Here is a 9,828-nt window from a genome sequence, read left to right on the forward strand (position 1 = left end):
TGAAATCAGACAAAAGGTCACAACCGGCTCCACCTGTAACCACACTGTGTGCTTCAATAGCCTCCGCTGTGAAATGGTCATAAGAACAACACTGAACTCTCAGGCCGTTGCCAGGGTGATGTGTGCAAAGGGCTCAGCCCAGTGTCAAAGAGTAAACTCTCAGTATACGTTAGCTATTATCAGGATTTCACTCCTTCAATATCTATTTGTTGAGCACAGACCACCTGCCGGGCTTCGGGCCGTTTGTATGGGGTGAACATACACAGGTTCTGTCCCGGAGGGGTCCTCTTTGTGTGGCTCTCAAATCGGCCCCCTTCCCCCATCCCCGCCACGCCAGCTGCCCCTGCTGGTCCCTGTTGCAACTTCCATGCTTCCATCCTTCCCTATTCAGCTCTATCCTGTCCACGACAGAAGGAATCATCTTCCTCAAGACTCAGCCCCCTCTCTCAGAAATACTCCTTTGGTGACTAGTGGATCAACAAACACTCCTGGAATCAAAGGCCTGTCCAGGAACGTGAGAGACCCCCCCCCCCCCCCCCCCCCGTCAGGGAGGTTCCTGTTTACTAAACACTGCACCATCCCTGCCTTGGCAAACCTTCTTCATACCCTAATGGCAGCAAGGAGACCTACACCCCACTTTCCCTACAGATTTCCTACATCTGTGGTACTTCACAGACCTCTCTTGAGAATTTCATCCCTCCACATCCCCTCAAACTCTGCCACTGTCAATAATCTCTTCTTTGCCCAGATGCTGGCGTCAAGGTCAGGTTCTAGTCTTGGTCAATATCCATCTCTGATGGAAACATGGAGGCATGTTGACTTTCTCCTTACATTTCTGTGCATCAAAGTCATGCAAATAGCTATGCAATTAGCTTGAGAATCGAACTCCTAGCCTAGGTGTAAACAAATGATTTGCTAAATATGTATTGGGGTATTTAGCCCCAAATATGTAGGATCAAAATGTCTGAAGTTGGAAGGGACATTAATGGTAGCCCTTGTCCACTCTGTTCACTTGACACATGAGGAAATTGAGGCCCAGAGAAGTACGAATATTGTCTATAGTGCCTGTAGTCATCATCCTGGGACTTTTTCCAACTTCCAGACCATCAGCGCAGGTACACATCTCCACCTCCACCCCCATCCCCACTCCCACAAATAAGCAGAGCACGATGTTTGTCACTCCTTGGTGTTTACTTTAATGGCTATTTTGACTGGTCACTTGATCTGCCTCATTATTAGATGATAATATGCACTGGGGTGGGGTTTGACCATCAACTCTCCCTGGTCACCTAGTCCAGGGGTTTTCAGAGGGTGGCTGCTTATGGACTGACTGATGCAGAGAGGGTCTAAAAAGGCCTGCAGATCATGGGCCATTTCCAAACCCCAGACCCCTGTCTCTCAGCTGGAAATTGGCCACAATGTCCACCCAGTGTTTGATACGGGTCCATTAAGCTATTTCAGTAAGCTAAGGGGTGGATGTTTCCTATGGGAAGAAATGGTCACACTGGGCCACTTTCTTAGATAAACTTTGGGACAAGGAATAACATTTATATAGTTGCAGATGTGGGGCACCACGGAGAACCAGCAGTTCTTCTCCATTTTATATAAGCATTCTAGGGTTTGGTATCCACAGGGGTCCTGGACCCAATCACCTATGGATACCGAGGGGCAACTGTAATATGAGGTTTTACATGTGATTTTCCTTTTGTTTTCAGTACAAATTTTTTAAATGAAATATATCGTATGTATAAAGTAATAATAATAAAATGAACACCCATGTACCCACCTTAAGAAATAGAATAACTGGGGCTTCCCTGGTGGCGCAGTGGTTGAGAGTCCGCCTGCCGTTGCAGCGGACACGGGTTCGTGCCCCGGTCCGGGAAGATCCCACATGCCGCGGAGCGGCTGGGCCCGTGAGCCATGGCCGCTGAGCCTGCGCGTCCAGAGCCTGTGCTCCGCAACGGGAGAGGCCACAACACGGAGAGGCCCGTATACCGCAAAACAAACAAACAAACAAACAAAAAACAAAATAAAACAAACCTGTTTCCTGGTTTGTAGACAGCCATCTTTTCACGTGTCCTCACATGGTGGAAGGAGCAAGGCATTTCTCTGGGCTCCCTTTTATGAGGACACTAATCCCATTCTCAAGGGCTCTGCCCTCATGACCTAAACATCTTCTGAAAGCCCCCATCACTTTTCAGGTTAGAATTTCTACACAGGGATTTTGAGGGGAAACCAACATTCAGTCCACAGCACGCATCTCGTGGAAGTTTGTGTTAATCATTCCTTGCCTTTATTTACAATTTTACCACATGTGTAAGCATTCCTGAACAATATATTTATACCAGTAGAACTATATTCTATGTATTCTGCAATTTGCAGTTTTCAGTCAACATTATGCTTTTGAATTTCAACCATGTTGATGCATGGCTGTTGTTTAGTTTCACAGTTGTGTGGTTTTCCATTTTATGCCAACATTTATTTACCCATGTTTCTGTCAATGAACATTTGGATTGTTTCCAGTTTTTGCTATTATGGTCAATGTTGCTGTGAAGATTCTCATTATGTGCATCTCTGGGGCGCATGTGCAAGTTTCTTTAGCAGATGTACTGAGAGTTGAATGCTGGATGGTAGAGTTCAGCCTTAGTAAATATCACTGAATGGCTTTTCCAAAGTGGTTGTACCAATTCACACACCCAGTGCCATCAACATCCTCATAACACTTGTTGTCAGACTTAAGTTTTGGCCAATTTAATGAGTGTAAAATGGTATCTTGTTATGGTTGTAATTTGCATTTTGTGGATTATGAATGATTTTTTTCTCTTATGCTTATAGAACATTTCTTCTTTCCTTTAGTGTGTGTTTCCTTTTCATATCCTTTGCCAGATTATTTCTTGGGTTGTTGTTTCCTATTGAGTCCTATGCCTTCTTTATGTATCCTAGATATTAATCCTCTATTAGTGACCTGTGTCACAAATACCTTCTAGTTGGTGGCTTTTCTTTTCTTTTTTTTTTTTAACATCTTTATTGGGGTATAATTGCTTTACAATGGTGTGTTAGTTTCTGCTTTATAACAAAGTGAATCAGTTATACATATACATATGTTCCCATATCTCTTCCCTCTTGCGTCTCCCTCCCCCCCACCCTCCCTATCCCACCCCTCTAGGTGGTCACAAAGCACCGAGCTGATCTCCCTGTGCTATGCGGCTGCTTCCCACTAGCTATCTACCTTACGTTTGGTAGTGTATACATGTCCATGCCACTCTCTCGCTTTGTCACAGCTCACCCTTCCCCCTCCCCATATCCTCAAGTCCATTCTCTAGTAGGTCTGTGTCTTTATTCCTGTCTTACCCCTAGGTTCTTCATGACATTTTCTTTTCTTAAATTCCATATATATGTGTTAGCATATGGTATTTGTCTTTCTCTTTACGACTTACTTCACTCTGTATGACAGACTCTAGTCTATCCACCTCATTGCAAATAGCTCAATTTCGTTTCTTTTTATGGCTGAGTAATATTCCATTGTATATATGTGCCACATCTTCTTTATCCATTCATCCCATGATGGACACTTAGGTTGTTTCCATCTCCGGACTATTGTAAATAGAGCTGCAGTGAACATTGTGGTACGTGACTCTTTTTGAATTATGGTTTCCTCAGGGTATATGCCCAGTGGTGGGATTGCTGGGTCATATGGTGGCTTGTCTTTTCATTCTCATTATGGTATCTTTTGGTGAACAAAAGATCTTGATTTTAATGTAGGCAAATCTAACAATCATTTCCTTTATGATTTTTACTCCTGTGTCTTAAGAAATCATTCCCTCCGTCGGGGGCATACAGATATTCTCTTATTTCCTCTATTTGCTACTTGTAGGAAGATGTCCCTAGGCTCCCACCAGTGGGTTCTCTCCCATCTCATGCTGAACGCACCTCCTTCAAGCTCTTCCCCTTCTCTGTTGCAGTGAGCAGTTTATTTACATTCATCCCACTGGGCCAGGAGCAGGGACCTTCCTTTCACCAAGTTCCAAATTTGCAGCTCTTTCAATGCCTGGCGCACAGCTGTCTCTCTTCTCTATGGCTTCTTACCTCCTGTTTTGTCTTTGCCTCTGCAGCACTGGGTTCTCAGCCATACCTGTACACCTTGCCAAGCCCCTACTCCAGGCTTTCTGATTTAATCATTCTGGGTGGGGCTCTGGCTTTCATGTTTTTTAGAAGCTCTCCAGGTGATTTTATGTGCTGTCAGGGCCAAGAACCACTGCTCTGTAGTTTGTGAAGAAGGCAGCCTCCAGCATCTGCCCTCTGTGAAGCAGACCCACTTCTCACCCTCCTCTGGCCTCTGACCTCAGCCTCAATCCCAAATAACAAGCCAGGAAGGAATGCTGGAATACTGCGCTGCAGGCCCTGGAAGTCCCCAGAAAGTGGTCTGCCAAGAGCCCACCCTGTCTCCAGCCCCTCAAGGCCGCCATATTGGTGGTTTCAGTTGCCGCTGATGGGAAAAGAATGAATGGGGTGTGTGAGGAGGTTTGGAAGGGGCGAGAGGATATATGTACCATCTGCGAGAAAGGCAGAGGGAAAGAGGGAGAAGCAAAAGAAACACATTTTGGAAAGCGCCAAAGTTTTGACAGGAATCTGCCTCCTTCCCCCCACCCTTTCCCATCTGTTTTGGAGAAATGTAAATGTGCCTGTGTTCCCAGGTGACTGGCCGGCATGTTGCCTCTTTGGAATTCTGTGAACTGGCCATCTGTCGTCCTGTAATAAATGATAGCTATAAAAGAAAGTGATTATGGTGCCGATAGGGGGAGAGGCATTTGTTTATATTCTTATAATATGTATCAGATTGAATAGAAATTATCACTTAAAATTGACAAATGGAGAGCAGGGTTCCTTGGAGAGGGAGTCAGGGACACAGTAGCAGTGACGGGACCATGGGCAAACTTTATTTGACCAAGTGTCAGGGACCAGCTCAGCCTCAGAGGCTCCCAGAATCACTAGGTCCCTGAGGGTTGGGACCCAGAGTTCAAATTTCTCTGGATGTCTTGGGTGTGCATTTGGTGGATGTGACTCGGCTGGTGCATGTGAGGGTCATCCGTCCCCACCTGCTAGGGAAGGAGGAGGGGTGTGTCTTTGAAACCAGCACAAAGCTAGAGTTGCCTCCTCTGTGTCTGTGGGGACTACTTACCCTTGGGACTCCCATGTATGCCCCCAACAAATGACTACCCCCTATTTGATTTTCTCCTTCCAGCCGAGATTTTCCAGTCTCAGGAGTGAAGCCTGCCAGCTGGGTCTCTAATCTTCTGACTTAGGCTTTCTCTTCCACCCATCCTTGTCCCCCAGCTTGCCTTGTTTTCTGTCCTTCCAGAGCAGCATGCTTCCTCCAAGGTCCCTGGGGGCCTTACTTCCCTAGGGTGTGGCTCCGCATTTCTGGTGCAACCCAGAGCAGCCTAATGAGTGGCCAGGGCTCGCGTCTTCCAGAGAGAAGCAAAAGGCTTGAGTAGCTCAGCTGCATCCTCATCTCCTCCCGCTCACACACTTTGGCTAAAACCTCCAGTCTCTTCAGCTCGTAAACGCATTTTTTTTTTCCAGGTCGTAGGTTAATAAAATTTGATGTTTACAGAATGTCAACCACTTTTTCATACCTTACAGGTTAGGCAAGGAAGGTTTTATTTCCCTCCATCTTCCAGTTGGGATAACTGAACATCAAAGAAGAAGTTACAGCACCCAGGTGACATATTAGGGAGGGCAGAATGACCCACTCACTATTCTTTCCTTGCAATGGTTTTTTTTTTTTTTTTTTTTTTTTTTTCAGTATGCGGGCCTCTCACTGTTGTGGCCTCTCCCGTTGCGGAGCACAGGCTCCGGACGCACAGGCTCAGCGGCCATGGCTCATGGGCCCAGCCGCTCTGCGGCATGTGGGATCCTCCTGGACCGGGGCACGAACCCGTATCCCCTGCATTGGCAGGCGGACTCTCATCCACTGCGCCACCAGGGAAGCCCTTTGCAATGGCTTTTTACTCCCGATTAAGACCTTTACGGTAATCAGATATCTTATTATGGTTTTCAAATGCTCTTCACATTCTTCCCTCTTTTTTGATAATTTGACTGTATTTATATACATTTATATAAACATAAAATTACGTTTGTATATTAAGCATATGTTTCTATATATTAAATATATTTACATTTTTAATGCTCATCTCCAGCCTTAGTCAATATTACTCCAATCATTTTTATTGTCTTAGTTCATTTTTAGTAAAGTCCTTAGGAGGGGTTCATGGGGATTTCTTGGATGTTCAAAAGTTTGTCTGCAGTCTTTATACTTGACTATCAGTTTGTCTGGGTAGAAAGTAAACTCACTTTTACTTTCCTGGCATAGCTTTAATATATTGATCTATTTAAAAAAATTTTTTGGCACAAAGTATCGCTGTTGGAAAGTCTGATGACAATTTGATTTTCTTTCCCTTATAAGTGACTTGGCCTTTGGGGGGGCATTTGACTGCAGTCCTTTTCCTTTGCCCTTGTCTAAGGGAGCTGTGTGTTCCTGAACTGTTAGGAAGGGGATATGGGAAAGATAGCTTTTGTAGCTTTCTGCTCAAGAACTTGCTCTTTGGTTGTTTTCTTGAAATGAAAAAAAGATGACCTCTTTCTTTCTGAGACCTCTGCTTCCCTCCCCGACTTTTATCTCCAGTGCTGTCCAGTAGAACTCTCTATGATGATGGAAATGTTCTATGTCTGTGCTGTCCTATACAGTAACCATAAAATGGAAGCCACCAGCCACAGGTGGCTGTAAGAATTAGGAACATGATGGAACCCTTGCACATGGTTGGTAGGAATGGAAATTGGTGCAGTCACTGTGGAAAACAGTGTGGAGGTTTCTCAAAAAACTAAAAATGGAACTACCATACGACCCAAAAAACTAAAAATGGGACTACCATACGTATACGACCATACGACCCTGTAATTCCACTCCTGGGTATATATCCAAACCAAAACCAAAACCAAAAACGTGAATTCAAAAAGATACATGCACCCCAACGTTCGTAGCAGGATTATTTACAGTTGCCAAGATATGGAAACAACCTGTGTCCATCAACAGATGAATGGATAAAAAAGACGTGGTTGATCTATATATACACAATGGAATACTACTCAGCCATAAAAAAGAACAAAATTATGCCATTTGCAGGAATGTGGATGGACTTGTGAGGGCATTATGCTAAGTGAAATAAGTCAGACAGGAAAAGACAAATACTGTATGGTATCACTTATATGTGGAATCTAAAAATAGAACAAACTAGTGAATATAACAAAGAAGAAGCAGACTCACAGATATAGAGAACAAACTAGTGGTGGGGGAAGGGTAATATAGGGTGGAGGAGGGGTTGGTACAAACTACTGGCTGTAAGACAGCCTCAAGAATGTAGGGTACAACATAGCCAACATTTTAGAATAACTATAAATAGAAAGTAACCTTTAAAAACTGGACAAAAATTTTAAAAAATTAATTAAAAATAAATAAACAAAGAATTTGAAACATGACAAATGCAACAAAAGAACTAAATATTTAAAGTTAGTTAGCTTAAATGTCAAAAGCCATATATGGATAGCGGCTTCCATCTTGAGCCACGCAGAATTCTAGACTTCATCTCTCTTTTGCCCCCGCTGTCACAGTCCTCCTCAGTTTGAAGACTCCAACCAGTAGTCCCTCCTCTGTGTGCAGTTCTGTCCTGAAAAGGAACTCTCATTTGTGAGTTTCAACAGTTGTGAGGTCTAGACTGCTCCAGGGCACCCTCCCCTGCTATTCAGGGCCTGCTGAGACCCCGCCCAGGATCACTGCTCCTTCAAGTTGGCCTGTCACGCTTTCAGGCCAGCACCTGCTGGTGGTTTGAAGGGTCTCTAGCTGCTCCAGCCATCAGAAGCAACCTGGTCTTGTCTGCGCTCCCTCTGGCACAGTTGCTGATACTACACAGGCCTAATGCTACTGGGTGCTCGTCCTCGCCCGCTCATATCTGGGTGTTCATGGGATTTCTCCTTGCCAATTTTGTTGTAGAGGTTGGCTATGGATTTTTTGGTTTTCCATCCTGGTTCCTCCATCTATTTCCCCAGGAGAGCTTACGAAAATTCAAACCTAGCCTGACCTTGGTGCCATGGTTCTGTTTTTATTTTGAAGACCTTGCCCACGTGTGTATCTCAGAAATACAGCCATTCTTGTGGATTTTCTGGTGCTTAAGTCCCAGCAGGAAAAGCTACATGTACAGGCATACCTCGCTTTATTGCGCTTTGTAGGCAGGTACTGTGGTTTTTGTTTTTTAAACAAATTGAAGGTTTGTGGCAACCCTGTATTGAGCAACTCTATAGGCACCATTTTTTTCCAACAGTATTTGCTCACTTCATGTCTTTGTGTCACATTTTGGTGATTATCACAATATTTCAAACTGTTTCATCATTATTATATTATATCTGGGATCAGTGATCACTGATGTTACTACTGCAAAAAAAATTACGACTTGCTGAAGGCTCGGAGGATGGCTAGCATATTTTAGCAATAAAGTATTTTTAAATTAAGGTGTGTACCTTAGTGCGGGCACCAGTGGGCGGGTGGTGGGAGGAGCTGCAGACGGCAAGGGTCACTGCGGGCCTCGGAGGGAGCGGGAAGCAGAGCAGGGCCACCGGGGCCCCGCTAGGGCCACAGCGGCAGCGGTTGGGCGCCCCCCCCACCCCACCCCGGCCGGCGGCCGGAGGGCGCAGAAAGGAGGCCAGTGGGACCCGCCCCTGGCCGGCAGCAGTCGTGAACCTGCCCCGTCCACATCATCCGCCTGGTGTACAAGGAGGCAACGACACTGACAGCTGAGCCACCTGATGGCATCAAGGTCTTTCCCAACGAGGAGGGCCTCACTGACCTGCAGGTCACTATCGAGGGCCCTGAGGGGACCCCATACGCCGCAGACCTATTCCGCATGAAACTCCTGCTGGGGAAGGACTTCCCTGCCTCCCCACACAAGGGCTACTTCCTGACCAAGATCTTCCACCCAAATGTGGGCGCCAACGGTGAGATCTGCGTCAACGTGCTCAAGACGGGCTGGACAGCTGAGCCGGGCATCTGGCACGTGCTGCTGACCATCAGGTGCCTGCTGATCCACCCTAACCCCGCGTCTGCCCTCAAGGAAGAGGCGGGCGGCGCGCGCGCCTGCTCACGGAGATCCCCGGGGCGCAGGCGGGCCCAGCGGCGGGAGGGCCGGGGCCGGCGGTCCCCGGCCAGCGGGGCTGCGGCCACCACCGCCGACGCCACGGCTCCTGGACGCCCGGGGAGGGGCCGAGGGGCCGATGGCCAAGAAGCACGCGGGTGAGCATGATAAGAAGCTGGCAGGCAAGAAAAAGATGGACAAGAAGCGGGCGCTGCAGCGGCTGTAGTGGGCTCTCCTCCCTCCCTCTCCCACCCACTCCCCACCTGACCCCACCTCTGTCTCTAAGTTATTTAAATTATGGCTGGGCTGGAGGAGGGCACTGGGGCACTGGGACCTGGATTTGTTTTTCTAAATAAAGTTGGAAAAACAGCAAAAAAATAAATAAATAAATAAAATTAAGGTATGCACAGGGCTTCCCTGGTGGCGCAGTGGTTGAGAGTCCGCCTGCCGATGCAGGGTACGTGGGCTCGTGCCCCGGTCCGGGAGGATCCCGCGTGCTGCGGGGCGGCTGGGCCCGTGAGCCATGGCCGCTGGGCCTGCGCGTCCGGAGCCTGTGCTCCGCAACGGGAGAGGCCACGGCAGTGAGAGGCCCGCGTACCGCAAAAAAAAAAAAAAAAAAAAAAAGGTATGCACATAGTTTTTTAGA

The 9,828-nt window shown here is 46.8% G+C and overlaps 1 pseudogene; it reads left to right on the forward strand.

Annotated features, from left to right (window-relative positions):
• The first annotated feature begins 8,795 nt into the window (after positions 1 to 8,795).
• LOC132417690 (ubiquitin-conjugating enzyme E2 S pseudogene) lies at positions 8,796 to 9,408 on the forward strand (annotated as a pseudogene).
• The last annotated feature ends 420 nt before the right edge of the window (positions 9,409 to 9,828 follow it).

The sequence above is a fragment of the Delphinus delphis genome, chromosome 2 (assembly GCF_949987515.2).
Source record: "Delphinus delphis chromosome 2, mDelDel1.2, whole genome shotgun sequence".
NCBI lineage: Eukaryota > Metazoa > Chordata > Mammalia > Artiodactyla > Delphinidae > Delphinus > Delphinus delphis.